Here is a 19,807-nt window from a genome sequence, read left to right as displayed (position 1 = left end):
CGTTTCTCTGCTGCTGTGTGCTTAGGGACCTCTGGTTGGGACAGAAAGTTGCAGCAGTGCCTATTGTGGTTACCCTGAGCCTCTTTTTGACACCACAGTTTGTGCCCTAGTGTCTTTGGGGACTTGTCACTTCTCCTTGCTGTGCCATAGAGCCAGGGATGGCCCTGTGCCTGCTCTGGCCCCACACGGCCATTTTGGAGTGTGTGCAGCTGCTGCTCTACGCTGCCTCACTACTCCTGCACGAGCTCAACGCCAATCTTGACTCCCTCTTCCCGGATGTTGTGGCTTCAGTGTGGCATCCCTACCCCACTTTGGAGAGGCATTCTTGGAGACTTGACACCAGTTCTGACTGGTGGGATAGGCTGATCTTGGAGCAAGAGGACGACCAGCAGTGGCTCCAGAACTTCAGGATGTGGAAGCAGACATTGCTGTAGGTGTGTGGCTGGCTCGCCCCATGCTTCTCAGACATGACACCCAGCTGCAGCTCGGTGGCACACCAGTTTGGGGTGGGTACCCCACTGAGCAGCCCACTTCATAAATCGGAAGGGGTACCTCTTGATGGTGCTCCAAGCCCTCTAGGACCACCGAGGCCACTTCACGGCATATATGTGGAGTGGTCAGGCAGGGCACACGACGCCCGCATCCTCTGAAACTCCAGCCTGTGAAACACAGCAGGCACTTTCTTCCCCCAGCGGGAATTGATGGTTGGGGACATCCACATGCCATTGTGCATCGTGGGGGATGCGGCCTATCCCCTCATGCCCCGGCTGATGCGGCCGTACACCAGACGCATAGACCCCAGGCGGGAAACATTCAACCAGCACCTGCACCAGACCCGCAACCAGGTGGAGTGGTACCTTTGGACGGCTGAAGGCGCGATTCTGTTGTCTGCTCACCCGTCTCAACATGGGCGAGCAGAACATCATGGAGGTTGTTGCAGCATGTTGTGTGCTGCACAACATAGTGGAGCACAAGGGGGAGGCCTTCCTCCCGGGGTGGATGGCAGGCGAGGACTGGGCGTTCGAGCAGCCCTGCACAGCCACCATCCAGCAGACTCACCACGATGGGCTGCGCATCCAAGAGGCCCTCAGGGAGATGTTCTCCCAGGCCCCACACTAGGGTCACTTCTGTCTGGCATCCACATCTCCCTCCCATCCCCAACCTTTCCCTCCCCCCTTCCCTCTCCTCTCAATAAACACAACTATTTTTAGTTAACAAACCAGAAACTGTATTATTTACATAGGGACGAAGAGTGGGCAGTGGGAGGGGACTCTGAACTGGGAGGGGAAGTTATTGCTGGGAGGGGCAGCTCCTCACAGTGTATCTGTGGATGCGGAGGCCTCGGTGCCCTTCAGCCCTGGTTGGGGCAGGCAGCACGGGAAGATGGGCAGGATGGGGTGCAGCAGGAGGGGACATGGATGCAGAAGGAGGGGCAACAGGAAGGGCGACAGGAAGCACCATGGCTACGGCAGGGAGGGCAGCAGGGTGGGGCAAAGCCATTTCTTAGTGCACAGCATGGCCAATGTGCAAGGTCAGCACAGTGATGCTGTCGCGCATGCGATTGCAGTGGTGCAGGAACTGGCTCCACGCCTGCTGCCGCCACTCCTGGTCAGCCCACAGCTTTGTGCAGACTGCCTGGGTAGTCAGTGCCACCGCTGCAGGGCTGGAGGGTCCCTCACTCCTGGGTGGTCCTGCTGCAGAGAACACAGAAAACAGCGAAGTGATCAGTCAGCCCTGCCCACAGCTTCCCTAAGCCCCATGCCCTCCTCCCTGAGCCTCACGTGATACCACACAACTGTGGCTTGGGCCCAATCGGTGCCCTGTGTGTGTGTTCACTTAAAGGACTAGCTCAAAATCCTGGGAGCGAAGTGATCCTCCATGGATTGTAACCCTTGGGAGACATCACTGTGAATGAAGACCCCTTGTCTGTATCGTAGCCACTTGGCATGCTGTGTCCGTCTGTCTAGCACTGTGCACACTCCCTTCCCACAGTAGAGCACATGGCTTCTACTCTTGTCTCTGTCTGTGAGCACACACCGTTGATGCTGTAATCATGTTTTGAGTACACATCCACATTGCATGGGAGCAAGTGTGGCAGATGAGGTCTGGGTTCTTGGACCAATGTCATTGATTTCCTGGGAGATGGAGCCAGGGCTACTGGGAGTGTACCATCGCTGCAGCAAGACTCAGTGGGCCACAGGCCCAGGCTGCCCGCTTTCCTGCTTCCCCTCCCTCAGCCTTCGGACAAGTAGCCTAGGGAAGTGTGTGGCCACAGTGGGGAGATTCCCGCGGGGGCAGCAGAAGGGTCGGGAGCAGCCTGGGGTCTCCGTGGGGGCTGCAGTCATCGGGTGGCTCACTGCACTTTTCCCTGAAGCAGCTGCTGTGTCACATGGGCAGGCATGGCTGCGTGCTGTCTGTGTGCAGCACCCTTCGGGATGTGTGGGGTGTGGCCTGTGCCCTTGGGGCTTGGGTGCTTTCAGCCGCCATCCCCCCTTCCCCCCCCAGGCAGTACGTGTGTGAGCAGCAGGGTCCCCAGCGTGCCCTGGAGCTATCTACTGCATCCATGTGCCACACAGTCAGGCTGCACGAGGTTACACATGCTGCGTACTGCTGCATAGCGTGCAGATCAAACTGCCTGAGTGACACTCCTCCCCCCTTCTCTGGGCATCCAGCTCTCCCGCCCTTGCGAGTGAGAACCGCAACACTCACCGGAGGATCTGTCATCGGCCTCGGACAAGGCCTGGGAGACATCCTGGCTGCTGGGCACTGGCTCCAGGTGAAGGGTGATGGTGCTGGTGCAGTGATGCGGTGGTCAGGTTGCCCTCTTCTTCCAGGTTAGGCGGCTTGACCACCGGGGTGCACAGTCCAGTGTCGACCGCCCGCGAGGGCCCTTGGACTGCCGTCTCGCCCAGGATGGCATGCAGGCACTTGTAGTAGGGGCAGGTGTCGGCTCCTGCCCCCCCCCCTCTCCCAGTGGCCCTGACATAGCCCAGGCGCAGCTCCTCGACCTTGGCCTGGACCGGTTCAAGGGTCCAGGCCGGATGTCCCTGATCCGTGAGGTGCAGGATCATGGGGTGGCTCTAGAGCAGACATCTGGGGCTCCTGGGTGCAGCAGGCAGAGTCACGTAGTAGAGAGCTGCCAGCTATGCTGCTGCTGCCACATGGTGTCTGCAGGGTGCCTAGGCCTTTAAGGCGGGGGGCGGGGGGTCCAGCAAGCAGGAAGTAGCGAGCTGTGAGTGTGGGTACGCAGGGGCGGCCTTAGACTAGATGCCAGCAACTAGCACCCTAGGCGAACCATGCAATCGGCGCCCCCACCTCCAAACTCCTCAATGATATTGCACCACCATTTGGCGCCCTATTTAACTTGGCGCCCTAGGCGACCGCCTAGTTCGCCTATATGGACGGGTGACCCCTGCGGTACGCAGTGTCCAAGTGGCCACCTGTGTTTTTTTTCTGGGAGGCCAGTTCTTGCTCATATACTTCCTGCTGCCTGTCCACACTGCCCTCTTGCACAAGAACGCTTGCGCAAGGCTTCTTCCTCGTACAGAGCATCAGAGCTCTTGCACAAGAAGCCCTCTGTTCCGATGCTTAACTGTAAATTTATTTGTGCAAGAACGTGCACGCAGTGTAGACGCTCTGCAAGTTTTTGCACAAGAACAGCCGTTCTCGTGCAAGAAGCCTGCAGCGTAGATGTAGCCTTAGCGTCTAAGGAGCCATAGGACTACTTGTTTTTAAAGTTACAGACTAACATGACTACCCCTCTCAGACAACTCTTTACAGGCTCCCCCACTCAGTTGACAGTTTGCTAGCTCTATCCTTTGTACTTTCTAAATGTAAGAAATAGAGTGCTGACAAATTAAACTGGAACGATGAATAACTCCCAAAATAATTATTTCAAAATAAGATTCTTCTTCTTCACAAACAGGAGTTATTGTTTCGAAATAACAAGGCTTGGTAGTGTGGATACTTGCCTTTTTATTTCAAAATAAGGGGACTTATTTCTAAATAACTCCCCAGTGTAGACATGTCCAGTGATGTGCCATAGCCCAGACTGGAAAGAACTATACTTTGAGTAAGCTCAAGATGAAAATTACAGAAATTAGCAGTACATTCGATAAGGAAAGATGAGACCAAAATTAACTGCAAGTACATGTCAGTCTTTGGGAATAGTGGCGACACAATACAAAAGGAAGACATGACACTCTTGCAAGAAACTTGTTAAAAAATTTTATATCCAGATGGGAGTGAAAAGAAAGTTTACAGGCAGTGCTTAAAGTGTAATGAAAGAGGTCCTAGGGCTCCAGCAATTTTTTTGTATTTGTAGCTGTTGCAGCAGGTGCGGAGGTGTCAGGTCTACCAACTACTGCGACTGGACAGGCTGGGATTCAGCCATAGCACAAATTTAGCACAGTTTAAAGGGGCCGGAAACCATTTTTGGGTCAGGGGCCACTGATCCACAGAAAAATCAGTCAAGAACCATATACAAGCTCTAGACCCACGGTGGGAGGGAGGAGGGCAAGGCACCAAGGCCCAAGGCTTACCTCCACAGCTGGATTAACACTTCTGGGGGTGCAGGGCTAGTAGACTTTTGTGGTCCCTTGAGGTTCTGGGGTGGGTCTAAAATGAGGGGCTCAGTGTGCGGGAGGGAGCTGTCAGGAGTGAGGAAGCTGGATCTGAGTGGGAGGGAGAGTGCAAGAGAGCTGTGAGAGGGATGCAGGAATGGGTTGGGAGGCATGGAGTCTGGAAGGGAGGTAGAATGCAAGAGCAGGCTAGGAATGTGGAGTCTGGGTAAGAAGGAGGGTGCTGGAGCAGGCTGGGGGGTCTGGGAGGGAAGCTGCAGGAGTGGCGTGGGAGTGCAGGGTCTGGGTAGAAGGGGATATAGGAGCAGGGTGGGGGTCTGGGCAGGAGGGTACAGGAGATGGGTACACCTACATGGTGTGCTGCAGGGAAGCATTCCCTGTAGCATACAGAGCCATGCAAAGCCGCTTCCTCCCCTCTGCCAGGCAGAGCTCGCAGCCCCAATTCTGCCCATAGCTTGCCTTTATTGATCACCTGAGGCTTGGGGTTCACCTGCAGTGGCATAAGCTGGCTGGCGCACTCCAGCCACAGCATCTCCTCTTTCCCCATGCCTGGAGCACCAGCATTGGCTCGTGCTGCTGGGATGAGGGAGCCCTGACCTTTGAGAGTCAGGTCAAAGCAAGCCACAAGCCATAGATTCCCTATCCCTGGTTTATAGAACATAGTACAGCATCAACTAATGTCATAGTGTAGATGCTTCTTGCCTCAATGAAAGGTTATTTTTCTCCATAGATGATCAAGTAGTTAATCCATGCATAGAAAGATGGTAGCTAGGCAAACAAAATAATTCTTCCATCAGTTTAGCTGACTCTGCATGGGAGGTTAGGTTGACTAACTTCATACTCAGGGCACAAAATTTCTTCAGCTCTGAACAATGTAGCTCAGTAAATCTAATTTTCAAGTGTAGACCCGGCCTCACTCATTTCTAACTGTTCCCTTCATTTTTTTTAAAACATTTGTGTGTCTTCTCTTGTGTTTGCCCTCTGCTCTGAGCAACTTCCTACATCTTCTGTGCCAAGTTCCCTCACCTACCTCCTTTAAAGTCAATTATTTTGTGATGTTCTAAAAAGTTGTATAATTTCAATGTGTTTTTTCAGCTTGTATCCATCTGTTGTTTTCACTATGGTTCTGAATTAGATTGCATCGTCCTCGAGGTAGGACTGGGGCGGGGGAAGAGAAAGAGAGAGAGAGAGAGAGAGTGTGTGTGTGTGTCACTGCATGCTGAGATAACAAAAGAGAAAGGGAAATTGTGGAGCATGATGTAATACAAAATGATCGATAGAAAACAACACCATTACTTGGAGACAAATTTATCATTCTGCCACTTCACCCCCAAAATCACCTCACAGAAAATGGCTATCAAAGAACACAAGGTAAAGCAATGCCTGGAAAGCGTAATCTTTCATAACTCCCCACTGAAACCTACTTGCAAGCCAATTTTTTTGCAAATGTCGGAGCTTCAAGTTAGACATCTAAGTAATAAGAGGCCTGTGTGGGGAAGGGAGGTTGGTTGTTTTTTCCCCAAAGATGCTAAATATTTATCACTCCCAGTGATAAGTCAGTAGGAGCAAGTACCCAGTGAGAGGCTGGGGAGAAAGGTCACTGAGGACTAGATTCACATAGAAACTTAAGCCTGTAAACATTGATCTGTGGTGCCGATTCTGGCAAGCATGCCCAGAATCCACCCACCAGATCAGCCAACTATAGGCAAGCTTACATAAAATAGCCTGGAAGGAGAAGAGGGAAGGAAGCTCCAGCATGAGAGGTGGAGGAATTCTCCACATCAAACTACCCCATAGCCCAATGACTCTAGAGCACTCACCTGAGAGGTAGCACATTTCTATTCAAATCCCTTCTCTTCTCTGGGCAGAAGAGGGGACAGCCCTGGTTCATAGCCACATGAATACCCTAACCACAAGGCCACAAGTTATGAGGGAAGACCTGCTCCTTTAAAAAATACATAGTGCCTAACCCCAGAGGTTTGAAGCTGAGATTCTCCCCCCCCCCCCCCCCAGCAGGGGGAAGGCACCTCTCAGCAGCCAGGTGTCAAACTCCCTGAGAAGGTGGGACCTAGCACACACTCTTGTGTTGGTATCTTCCATTGGCTAGTTAAGGCATTCTGACTTTGGAAAATCCCATTCTGAGCTGCCTCTCTCTTCCCATTTGTTGTAAAAGGTGCCTAACTCAGGCTTAATGAATCTAACGTGAAAGTTAAGGAACAGAAACAATTATCTTTCCCTGGTTCATGCATCACACTGGGGCTTAGGCATCCAAATGCCTGCTGCAGTCTGCAGGCACAGGTGAAACAATATGAGCATTCTGATTTATTTCCATTGTGCTACTGTCCAGCAAGCCCAGTACTAGGTAGAGTACAAACCTACAGAAGAATTCCTGTCCTGGAGTTTAATTCTGTCTTCAAGCTGAATTTTAAACAAATGGATTTAATAAACAATAGGAAGAAGGAAGAAAAAAGTGATACTGATGTGCTTATGCTGAAAGTACACAGCTTATGCTGTGCATATGCTGGTAAGTACACAGCTTCTGGTCAGATTCTGTTAAATTTTACTTATTTTTAAATATATTGAAAAGACAGACCCAAACTCCTCCCAGGCAATCAGGAGTTGAAGATGCATGGTACTCCGTACCTTCTAAATTGCAATTGGGTCTCAGATTGTACCTATGTCTTTGAGGTGTGATCATTCCATACAGCCAACATATACTTCTAGAATCTAAAGGGTTGTCAGAGTTGTATTAGTTTACAGATAATTTCTCAATAGAAACTTCTTATTCATGCTTTTTGGACTGGCTACTACACTAGTACTTACACAGAAGCTGTATGGACACTAGTTTATCCAGTACACTTCAGATAGCCTTATTTTTCTTTCCCCTTAAAGGACAGCAGTTCTAAAACTTAGGAAGAAACACAAATGTAGTATAAAGTGGCTGCAGCTTTCAGAGGATAAAAACCTTAAACATGGGAGTAAAACAAGACATAAAACTACACGAATTTTACTAAGCTTAAAACTGGCACAAAACAAGTGGCTCTCCCTCTTTTGTTTAACAGATGTGTCTCATCTTTTGCTGGATTATTTCCCATGCTCAAACTTGTTGTACAAAGTTACAAAGTTTTCAGGTGAATTCTCTTTGTATTTTAATGACTTGATTTTGCTGCTAGTATTTTTAAACCCCCCCATACCTGAAGAAATTTATGTAGAGATGGGATGTCAATGTAATCCTCTTGTGTCTGCTGGTTCATGTTTAACACGGTACTGTGGGTTTTAGCTCTCCCTAGTCCTGCCTAAGGCAGGGAGCTGGACTTGATGACCATCTGAGGTCTCTTCCAGCTCTATGGTTGGTTCTATGATTCTAGCATATTCTGTTTTAAGACGAAAGTCTTACTTTTCATTTTCCAGTGATGGTTTGCAGTGTTCTTGGAGCAGTGTTGATCCCAGGTTATAGGGATACAGGGTGAGTAAGGTAACGTCCAGAGACTGGACCAGCTTCTGTTGTTGGGAAACTTGTCTCTTTTTACCATCAGAAGCTGGTCCAATAAATGCCATTACCTCGCCCATCTCGCCTTCCGAGTTTCAATAAGGCCTCGCACGCTGTAAGAAGGCTCCAGCAGGACCCACCTCAAGCGCCTTTCCGAGAGGCTGGGCTCCGTGGGAGAGGCATGCTCTGCGGACAGCGCTCATTGGCTCTCCCCGCTCTCGGTAGGAGGCGCAGCGGAGCAACCTGCAGTTGCCCCCCGGGCCCGCTAGAGGCCGCGGCGCCCCGCTATCCTGCCCGCGCCCCTGTCACATGAAACTCACATTTCAGCTAGTCCTCAAATGACCCTCCCGGCGGGGTGAGCGGGCTCCCCGGCGCGTGGCCTGTGGGCCAAGCGGCTTGCAGAGCCGGGCGTAGCGGAGGGCGCTGGGCAGGGCTCGGTGGTGGCTCTGCCGCACCTGGCCGCGGCTCCCGGCGACTGGGTGGAGACCGGTGGGATCCCGCAGGCGGGACCGGATGCGTGGGCGGCCTGCGAGCGCTCCCCGGGGCATGTAAGCGCTGCGCGGCACGAGCCCCGGGCGGGGCAGCCTGGCCGGCGGCGGCCCGGGAGGAGCTCCGCTGACACGTCAGGGGAAAGCCTTCGCCCGGCTGCAGGAAAAAGGAAGAGAAAGTGCAAAGTGGCGGAGGCTCGCTCAGCCCGGCGCTCTGGGGTAGGTGCGGCCGCGGCGCAGCCGGGGGGGGGGGGCTCGAAGTTGTGATCCAGTTGCGTGTGGCCGCGGAACGGGAGCTGCTCCGCTCCGGGGAGGACGCGGGCCTTGCACCCTGCTCGGTTTTCGCGTGGCTGTTGCGATACTTAGAAATAAGCCGCGTTTGAAAAATCCTGACTCCGTCTGCCGCAGGGCGCCCGCGCGGCTCGGGTGCACGAAAGCCCCCGCGTGGGGAGGGGCCTGGAGCTCTGGGAGGCGAGAGAGGTGCCTCGGTTTAATCCTCGAAAGGGATAGTGCGAGGAAGTTGCCCGGCAGAAACGCCCTGTGCAAACCCGTGGTACGTATCCTGCTCGCTCCCCGGCGTTAGAAAGCGTGGTACCGTGTGCTCCGCTTCACGTTTCTGGCTTCGGGGTTATTTCGAGGCGTTGCAGTGACAGGTCAGATCGGCTTGTCTGCAGTTACCTCGCGCGTCTGCCCATGCTGATTATTAACTTGATGGGGGATAGGAGGCAATAACGAGGGAAAAAATCGCAGGGCAAGATAACTTTCCTCCATAACCTTAAGGCTGCAGATCCTTCCTCTTCCATGTCCTCATGGAGCTTTGGAACAGGTCTTCTGTTTGTGGCACCGCTTTAGGAAAGGTGGGTTTTGTTACTTGCACTTCTGTTAAAATTCTCGTGCGGTCCGCGCGTGCATTTTGTAAAATTATCTTGCAGGGTGTGTAGTGAAAAGGCTGCAGCACGTTGAATGCGAGAAAACTGATTAAAAGTGAAAGAAGAATGCAAACAGCCAACTATAGGGTGAAAAGTAAAAGGGCTTCTAAAACTCTTTCGGTTTTATTGAGGCAACAACATTTTTGGCTTAATACTTTTTTTTGGCAATTTGACAAAGCAGCGGCAGACTGAGACACTTGTGTATGCTCCCGTTTAGGGTGGACAGGCAATGACCGGAAGGTGGGGCAGGAGCCATCAGAGCCAACTCCCTCCCTCTCTGGTCCCATGGGGGGGCAACTGACGTGCTGGCCAGGGGCTCTGGAAAAATGAGGTGTGAAGAAAAATACACACACCCCCCAACCTGCACTGCTTTACCACCCGTGCTCCAGCTGGGAAGTGGGCTCAGGGGCTTGCACCAATCCATGTGGTACTCATTCTGGGGAGTGGGGTCAGAGAAGTGGGGCTTCCCCAACTCCAGCAGGGTTTGGGCCATGGTGGCTTGCCCCACTCCAGCATTCCAGCTGGAAAGTGGGAGTCAGGGGCTTGCAAGCCCCCATTCCCTAATCTCACTCCTTGGCAAGAGAGTCAGGTGGGAGGAGTTGAGTAAGCAATGGGACAGGAGATGAGCTGGGATGGGGGTGGGCCTGGATGATAAGGGGGTAAGCCAAGGCCCACTCAGGCTTACCTCTGACTACACCACTGTAACAGCCTCTTCAGGGCCTGAAACTGTTCTTCTAGCCTGTGCATATTCTGCCACTGACTTACTAGATGAGTCTGTGATATGGGATTTGTTGAACTTTCCTGTAATACAGTGGTTCCCAAACTTTTTGGCATCATGCCCCCTTTTCGATTTTTTTGAGAAACCCTCACTCCCCCCTTCCCCCCCCCCCCCAAAAAAAGCAGCAAAACTTGTTGAGCAAAAAAATAAAAAGGAACTAACTGGGTCCAAAAAACAACAAAAATAGCAGCAAAATTTGGGGGAGGAACCTGGGTCACCTCGTGCCCCCCCTGGAATTTCTTCACGCCCCCCAGTTTGGGGACCCATGCTATAATAGATTGGAACAAAATCTTTCTCTTTTTTTAAAAAATCAGGCTGTTTGAGCAAGCCACAGTGTCTCAGAAAAGTGAATTGAATTGCAAGCTAGAATGATTCATGTAGCGTGCTTTAAAAAGAGGCTCATTTTAAAAGGAGATGGTCAACTTTAATAAAACAAAAAAACCTCTTATTTTAAACAGTTTAGGATTTAACAATCTCTAAATCGTAGGACAAGAAACTTAATGGAAACAAGAGACACTGTCAGCTTGGATCAGGGGCAGAAGGAGCCTAATCTCTCTGAAATTGTACCTGCTATTACATTTAACTGAAGAAAGTTAATGAGCAGAAAATTTCTCCGTTTTTCAGCTTGTGTACTCTGTATTTGACAGCATTTTGGCCCCAGTCTTGGAATCAGATCCATCTAGGCAATCTTGCACTCACATGGATTCAGTATGAAAGTTTCAGTTCCTCCTCCATCTGTGTAGTCTGGTAACGAGGGAGAAATGGAAAAATATATTTATAAAAGGATCCAGTTACACAATTCAGGCCCAAATGCTGTCGAATGTACAAAGTAAACAAGCAGAAAAATGGAGAATTTTTCTGTTCATTTAACTTCTTGCAGTTAATGTAATTTTAGGCTAATAATAGTAGGTATATCTCAGTAAGAGTTAGCTTTCCTCTCACATTCTTCTCTCCCTCTTCCGCCCGCCTTCCCCCCCCCCCCCCCGCACCAAACTGACAGTGTCTCTCACTCCCTTTTTAGTTTCTTGACCTACTGTTTATGTAAGCCACTAGATCTTGGTCCTGTATGTCCAGTGCGTAGTTTGTCTGGTTGGGAGGCTTTTGGGGGTGTGAATTGAAACTGTAGACAACCCCAATGTTATGATACCACTACAAGAACCTGAATAAATATTGGTGCCAAGTGACAGCAACAGACATTTAAGAGGTATGGAATGACTAAATGCAGGGCAATTGAAAGTGGCTGAGTAGGCCTTCTACAAAGCTTTAAGAAAATAGTGGCCCCTGTATTGCTTTCCTAGCCTTCCTTCTGAAAGACACTAAGGGCTTGTGTACACTTCAGGTATAAATCATTTAAGTTATGCAACTTCAGCAATGTGAATAGCCAAGCTGAAGTTAAATGTACTCGGGGTCTATTTATGGTGGTATCTTTGCAATAGTGTGTCGATGGAAGATGTTCTCCTGTCAACTCCCCTTGTGCTTTTCGTTGAGGTCGATTATTAGAGTCAGTGGGACAGCGATTGGTCGTTGATTTATTGCATCTATGCTAAATCGACCCCTGTTGAATCGATTATTGCCCTGTTGATCCGGCCTGTAATGTAGACCTGTCCTGAATCTCTCTTCCTCAGAAGCCTGTACTGTATCAACTTGGGGAAGAGTGCAGACAATATAGGCGTGGCTAAGCCTATCTTCCACACAAGGGAGGATTTGCATGCAGGGATTCTGTGCAGATGTGGTGGGCAACACTCTAAACCTCTGAGATTAATATTGTTTAGCAGTCAGATGGGGAAAGTGGTGGTACTCTCCAAACTCCACCCACAAAACAAGCCTCACTCCCGGCTGATAGCAGATAAAACAGTTGCTATATGTGATCATGCACATTCTGGGGTCCTATGGCTCAGCTCCCCCTCGGTAGGATCCAAAAACACAAATGGGTCCTTCTGAGCATCTCATGCTTAGTTTCCCTTTTATGGGCCTTGGGTTTGACTCGTTAGTTGGAGGAAAAGCTGAGGTGCTCCCCCCAGTCCATTCACTTGTGGATCTAAAATGACCTGTTGCTTGATGGACTGCACAGCTCATTGTAGTAAAATCCTCATTCTCATTTCTTATACCTCTTGTTGAGATGTGGAATAATTAGTCCTTTAAATGTTAACATTTATTGAGTTAGTCCCCACTGAGATCATAGAACCATAGTGCTGGAAGAGAGCTCAGAAGGTCATCGAGTCCAAAGCAGCACCAATCCCAACATGAGATGAATGGGACTGTTCACCCATTTAAAACTGGGCAAACAAAGACAAACATCACTATATCTGTTACACTTAGTTCACGTCTTTGAAGCTGTCTCAGTGACTAAAAGGTAAATCTCTAGCTGTTAAAACTGAAAGCTTAGATTCTGAAGAATAAGAGGCAGCATGAAACACGTGCTGGTAAGCTGCACCAGCGTATACTGGCTAAATCTGAGGACTGATTTCCCCCTCCCCCAAAATATTAGAATCCCATCAGCAGTCAAAAGAAGTCTTATTCCATACCTTAGATTTTCCCTAAGGCACCTGTCATTGTGGTATGTAATTAATGTACAGCAATTAAAGGTAGAAACTAATATTACCTTAATACTGTAGTAATGCTCTCACTTCCTAAATCAATGTGACAGTCCACTGGCAAAATCTGCTGCAAGGTATTCACTAGTCATCCATATTTTAAGGAGCTAGTTTATTTAAAGTTTTAAGATGTGTGTACTTTAAAATTACTGAATCTGTTCATTTTCAACTTGTTTAAAGTCAAACCACAAGTGGGTAAACAATTTGAGTGGTGGTGTGTGTTTAAAATAACAGTTGAAATTAGAGTCAGCATGTCCTGGCTTTTAATAGGCAGATTTCTGCCACATTATAGGTAGCTAGTTTAACTAACAATGCTAGCCTCCATAGTTGGTCTGACCTGGCAAAAAGGCTTTTTTTAATAGCAGAGGATTACCACAAGGAAGTAAAGTATATATGGCTGAAAATATAAAGCATTGGAAAAATAGGTGCATGGTGACTTGTCTCCCTTAGGATCCAGGATTTAGGATTTATTACACAAATAACGTTATCTCCAATTTTATAATGCCAAAGCAGACTAATTGCAGGATTATGTCCCGTATTGCTTTATACGGGAAAACCTCAAGCCTTATTATCTGTTTATACTGGTTTTTAATATAGGCTATGATGCTTCAGATTTGCACTAAAAAGGGTTATCTACAGTATGTGATTGTCCAAACGAGCTGTTACTGTATGTCAAACTATAGTGTAAAGCTAGAGTGCTCTAGCATCCTGTGCATGTCTTGTCCATGTGACACTGGCTACTCTATCACACACTAAAAGTTTCCTAGTGCACACTGCCCTACTAACTGCAATATGTCAATGCACAATTGAGAACTTCTAGTACATGGTAGGAAGGTCCAATTAGTGTGTGGCATGCTGGAGTTCTGTAGACTTGTGCCTCAGGAAGGAGCATGGCGGAAAGGGATCTAGGGGTCATAGTGGACCACAAGTTGAATATGAGTCAACAGTGTGATGCTGTTGCAAAAAAAGCAAATATGATTCTAGGTTGTATCAACAGGTGTGTTGTAAGCAAAACTCGTGAAGTCATTCTGCCGCTCTATTCTGCACTAGTTAGGCCTCAGCTGGAGTACTGTGTCCAGTTCTGGGCGCCACATTTCAAGAAAGATGTGGAGAAATTGGAAAGGGTACAGAGAAGAGCGACAAGAATGATTAAAGGTTTAGAGAACATGACCTATGAAGCCAGGCTTCATGAACTGGGCTTGTTTAGTTTGGAAAAAAGAAATTAAGGGGGGACATGATAGCGGTTTTCAAATATCTAAAAGGGTGTCACAAGGAGGAAGGCGAAAATTTGTTCCTCTTGGTTTCTGAGGACAGGACAAGGAGTAATGGGCTTAAAGTGCAGCAGGGGAGGTTTAGATTGGACATTAGGAAAAAATTCCTAACTGTCAGGGTGGTCAAATATTGGAATAAATTGCCAAGGGAGGTGGTGGAATCTCCCTCTCTGGAGATATTTAAGAACAGGTTAGATAGACATCTGTCAGGGATGGTGTAGACGGAGCTTGATCCTGCCTTGAGGGCGGGGGGCTGGACTCGATGACCTCTCGAGGTCCCTTCCAGTCCTATTATTCTATGATTCTATGATTCAGCTTGCTGCACTCTACCTGCTCCTTTAGAAATGCATGTGGTTTTGGGTGCATGAATCTATCCACGTGGATCAAATGGCAGGCTTGGCTTTTGCATTTTACTCCCACGTGAGCAATTAAGTTAGAATTACAAAGTGAAACTGATCAGACTAATTTAAAACTACCATGTGACTTAGGTTCTCAGGACACTAGGGAAATGTTTGAACATTTAAATATTTACACTTAATGTAGAAAAACAATTCCCAACATACTGGGTTTTACAGAACCTAGACTTTGTCATACATGACTTCCTCTTGCAGCTCTTCTCTCAGGGTACATCTAGACTACATGCTTCTTTCGAAAGAAGCTTTTTCAAAAGAATCTTTCGAAAAAGCTTCTTTCGAAAGATTGTCTAGAAAGCCACAACTTTTTTCGAAAAAGCGATTCTCTCTTTCAAAAAGAGAGCACTCAGGCAATCTGGATGCTCTCTTTCGAAAAAGCCCTATTTGCAGTCAAGAACACTTCTTTTTTTTGAAAGAGCTCTTTCAAAAAAAGGTGTTCTTCCTCGTAAAATGAGGTTTACTGCTGTCAGAAAAACCGCTATAGTGGCAGTCTAGATGCAGGTGAAGTTTTTTCGAAAAAAGGCCACTTAAAAAAAAAAAAACCCTGTAGTCTAGACATAGCCTCAGAATTCCCACTGATTGTGCACGAGGCACTGTCGAATCAGACTGTAATAGTGGCCTTTTAAAGCGGGGTGGACAAACTTTTTGTCCTGAAGGCAGGTAGGAAATTGTATGGTGGGGTGGGAGGACTCATGGCGTGGGGGCAAGGGAGGAAGACTCCATAAGCAATGCCATCAAGATGGGGTAGAGTGGACAGGGCAGTACCAGGGACTCTTAGGAGCCCTGCTGGCAGAAGCTTGAGGACCAGATAAAAGGGGTCTGTTAAGTCAGATTAGGGATGTAAAATCCCATTTAATTGGTTCACCAGTTAAACATATTGTTTAACTAGTTAATCGATTCAAGGGGGGTGGGCCCCAGAGTGCTCTGTTTATGGTGAGGATTCGCTGCTCCAGCCCCCACCAGTTAATCAGAACTGGGTAAGTCTCACCCATTAAGGATAAGGCTTACCAGTTAACCATTCACATCTCTTGGCTAGATGTGGCCCATAGATCATAGTTTGCCCACCCCTACTTTAAGGTATGTATTGTTTTGGTAATACTTGCAATAGCAATGAAGAAAATGGTGACTTATATAGACTTGCGTGGAGAACATTGCTTTATGTGGGGGAAAAAAAGAAAACTGTATTTTAGCTATAATGGTATCCCACATTTTACAAGTGTTTATCTGATATATTGAAGCACAATGAAGGTAGATTAAAATTTTTAGAGACATTAGTAGGGGTGGGGTTTGTTCTCATGTTAACTGGTATGCTGTGTGCTGGATGAATAGGATTCTTTATAGAATTATCTAAAGCCAGGCATTGATTTATTTGAAAACAAAGAGTTCTTTAGAGCAAAGTTTAGGCTGGCATTGCCATGAATCCTAGAATTATTCTACATTTAAATGAGAGAACAGTGATGTTCTTGTACTTGCGTCTAGTGCTGCAAAGAACTGCTCACCAGAGATTCAAACTCTGGTGAGAGAGTTTTTCTAAATTCACTTGCAAAAGTTTCCAAGTCTACTCTTCTTACAATAGGTAGGTAATGAAATGAAAATCAAGCCTGACAGATGATATAACTTCTACTAATCTATTCTAGAAATTGTCAAACTATTAAAGACATGTAACTTCAGCACAGAAGCAAACTAAACACATTTCTCAGCTAAAACTAGAACAATAGTACAAATATTCAGAGTATGAGCTTATATTCAGTAGTGCTTTTTAGGGTGTTTAAGGTGCTGTATGGAAGCTATGAGCAGTATCTTAGATGTGTTTCTGAAACTTATATTTCCAATATTCTCACACTATCTGTTTTACATCTGTGATAATTTAAAAGCTACACAATAACTTTTTTGACTAAAATCTGAGGCTAGATTAAAAGGAGTGAACTTGAGATCCCCTAAACCACCTAAAAATTCAGTCTCTTTGCGACCACTATTTGAAGTCTAGGTTACTGGTTGAATATAAACTAGAAGCTTCATATAAACTATAAAAAGCAGAAGAATTGCTATCTTTAAATTCAAGCAGACTTTTTGTTTTTAGCTACAGCCATTTAGTTCCTATTGTGTAATATAGTCTGATGCTTCAAGACATAAGACCTCATGAGCGACATTACATAAATGGAGCTGAAGTTAGGAACGATCTTATTTGGATTTTTGGTATGTATAAAATAGGGACAAGGTTTATAGGGCAAGGAGTCTTCCTCCCCCACCCCCTTGGTCTAACACAGCTATGTATGCAGCACTTTCTGACTTTTTAAAGTTCCAGATTAAAAACAAAATGTGCAACAGTGTTTTAAAACAGCTTTATTTAAAACCAGTGTAGCTATTTGATGATTCGTTGTGGAAGCATATAAGGACTGATCCTCAGATGAGTACTGGGCATAGTAGCAAGATCCATGTGGGATGGGAGGAAGAACCTAGAGCAGGCCAAATCCGCTCCAGTGTTATGGGGAGAAACACTGCTTGTGTGTCAGCGTACATGTTTCTTTCCATAATATTTTAGCGAATGTCTTTTAAAAACTTTTTCATTATCTAATACACTTAAGTAATGGCAGCCTTTTGTGTAAACTAATTAGAAGTATCATAAACACTTTACAGCAGAGCCCACGTCTTTGAGGCAGTGAGTATATTTCTTGGCACTAGACAAATAATACAACATTCCTCAAAATGCTGTGCTAGGCTTGATATGCCAACTTTGGCAGCCTGTCAGCACTTGCTTTCTCACTTGTTGCTGGTACTGTACTAGTGGATCTGCCCTGGTAGGAGATTTAACACAAAAAAAAAAAGTTTAAGCATCTACTTATTAATGTAGGCATCTCTTCAGGAGCAATTGTGCCACGTCTTACCACATGCTGATGTAATTTCTAAGAATCATGAGTTACAAAGTTTGGATGCAGCCCCCAGGTTTTTCCAAAGCTAAGGTGTACCGAGTTCTGAGCCCAAACCCAATTTCCAATACTTGTGACTATAAAAAGGCAAAAGATTTACAAAAGCACCTTATTAGAATAAACTATTCTGTTTTGGATGACCTGAACATTTGACTTATTTCACATTGCTCCTGTTCAAAAGAGAATGTTGTGCTGCATTCCAATACCAGAATTAAACTAATCTCTTGTAAGTGCAACCTGAAGGAAGGTGATGACACTGCACCTGTTGTTTGAATGCAGAATAAGTCAAGCAAACAACGTGAGGATTTCTTTTTAATTCTCTGATTAGGAAGTCAGTACTTGCCAAACTTCCCCTTTGAATTGAAACAGTTACAAATGCCACTTTCCTAAAAGGAGGCCAGTTATCTTGAGTGGAATACAGTAAACTGGAATTGGGGGGGGGGGGGGAGGGAGGAATTCATGACGAAATGGTAAACTTCCAAAATTTCTTCCATCAAAAAATTCCATAATGATGATCTTTCTAGATGTTTTAAGTTAATTCCCCCATTCAAAAGAAATGACCAAAAATACTGATATAGTATCATAACGTCCATGTTATACTTGTGGGGTAGAATCTAGGAACCCAGTCAAGAATCAGGGCCTTATTGTGCTAGGTACATTACACAAAAGTAACTAAACTTTTCTATCCCATGGAGCTTTTAATTTCATTGAAAGGCAGAATGAAGCACATGGACAAAACAAACTGCAGTTCAGTTGAGAGGATGAGGTAACAATAAGTATATGAAAATTCCATATCTCTTCACTTCCTACTGTGTATACTTTTATTTGATCTTATTGTTCAGGAAGAGAGTACGAATGTGTGGCAAGAAAATGTTTTAAGGTTGCAGGTTGTTCATCATCAGAGATGGCAATGACCTCTCTGATCAAGACTCTGCCTGCCTGCCTCCCTAATCGGTTAAAAAGGAGGGTATCACTTCCTTTGTATGATTTGTCTAAATAAAATCCTCTTTGGGGCAGGGATTTTCTTGCTATGTTTCTCTACAATGCCTAATGGGAGGGCTCGGATATAATTGGAGTCTCCAGGAGCTGCTATAATACAAAGTAATAAATAACTTCTGTTCTGAATTTCAAATAGGGATGTCAAATATTAGTTAATTGAATAGTTAATGAACTTCATGAATTCTTATTGGTTAGTCAATTATTCTGTAGTCCCTGGGCAGCCCCTGTCTGAGGGGAGACAGTCTGAGCTCCTGGACCTGGCACGAGCTGGAACTGAACTGGGCTGCTGCCCGCCAGGCTCCTAATACACTTTAAATTCAGAGCCACACTGAGGGTAGGTCCAGGACCCAATGCAAGCTGGGACTGAGCTGGGCTGCTGACCAGCCTGTTAAAAAATGTACTGGCAAGGTAAGATGGAGGGGAATGCATGTAGTCTATAGCATTAACCGATAAGCTTTTGCTTATCGGTTAATCGACTATACTATTACATCTTTAATTTTTAAAAACACAGTATTTTACAGCTCAAGCATGAGAAATTACGAATTAAACTTTCAGAGTATTCTTTTTTTTTCCCTGCCACACCAATTACTCTTAGTTCTCTAACAGAGATTAGACCTTGGGGTCCGTCCCCCCCACTAGCCATAATTCCCCCCGATATATAATAGCTTGTTCTCCTTCAGAAATTGGACTGGTTCTATAGCTGTGTTCTTCATCAGGACTCTTACTAAATGTGAAGCAGGTGACACTGATGCATCCAGAAAGATTTGTTGTTGAACATCACAAGTTTGGCAGGATATAGGATTGCTGTTTCTGTGTTCTCTTCAATAAATGACTGACTTCTCAAATTCAAGTCTGTACAGATTAAGATTCCACTAATTGGTTGTTTGACCTCTTTTCTAGATGCTACAAGACTTCGTTATTTCTCTCAATTACACATTACTGTCATACCCTCTTTGCATAATAATATGTAATTTTTTTTAGAAAGGACCTCATTTTGTTCTGTACAGGATCCTGATTTTCCTATAAACTAGGGATGTTAAATTGCGACTAATCAAATAGTCGATGCATTTTGCATTGACTAGTCAATAGGGTGTCTCCACCTTTGAAGTGTAGTAGCAGCCCTCTATTTTTCTGATAAAGGCAGCAAAGGGGGGGGGGGGGCGGGAGTGACTAGTTGATAAGCTTGTCGACTATCCGATAAGCATTTGCTTATTGGATAATCAATTAGTCCTTCACATCCCTACTATCAACCAGAAGAATATTTCAGGTTATGGGCTGCCCTCCCTTACTCCCCCCCCTCCTCCTTTAGAGCTGGGTGCCAGGCTAACAGCTTCTGCT

General features: G+C 46.5%; 1 protein-coding gene and 1 long non-coding RNA gene across 18 annotated transcripts in view; one reads left to right on the top strand and one right to left on the bottom strand.

Annotated features, from left to right (window-relative positions):
* The first annotated feature begins 8,393 nt into the window (after nucleotides 1-8,393).
* The window catches only part of SGK3 (serum/glucocorticoid regulated kinase family member 3), an 85,312-nt gene continuing 73,898 nt past the window's right edge, over nucleotides 8,394-19,807 (top strand). For 7 of the 17 annotated variants that reach the window (XM_075920587.2, XM_075920589.2, XM_075920599.2 and 4 more), the window contains exon 1: nucleotides 8,396-8,777. The gene's annotated coding sequence lies outside the window, so the exon portion shown is untranslated. Of the gene's footprint in view, nucleotides 8,778-8,822; nucleotides 9,112-9,145; nucleotides 9,416-19,807 lie in introns of those variants that run through there. The other 10 variants (XM_006131476.5, XM_075920598.2, XM_075920596.2 and 7 more) reach the window with 3 other exon arrangements.
* LOC142827044 (uncharacterized) overlaps nucleotides 10,873-19,807 on the bottom strand; it is a 56,336-nt gene continuing 47,401 nt past the window's right edge. The window contains exon 3 of the long non-coding RNA XR_012901414.2: nucleotides 10,873-11,009. This is a non-coding gene — a long non-coding RNA (uncharacterized LOC142827044). The remainder of the gene's footprint in view (nucleotides 11,010-19,807) is intronic.

The sequence above is a fragment of the Pelodiscus sinensis genome, chromosome 2 (genome assembly GCF_052426305.1).
Source record: "Pelodiscus sinensis isolate ZL-2025 chromosome 2, ASM5242630v1, whole genome shotgun sequence".
Lineage (NCBI taxonomy): Eukaryota > Metazoa > Chordata > Testudines > Trionychidae > Pelodiscus > Pelodiscus sinensis.
This window is presented reverse-complemented; position numbering and strand designations above follow the sequence as displayed.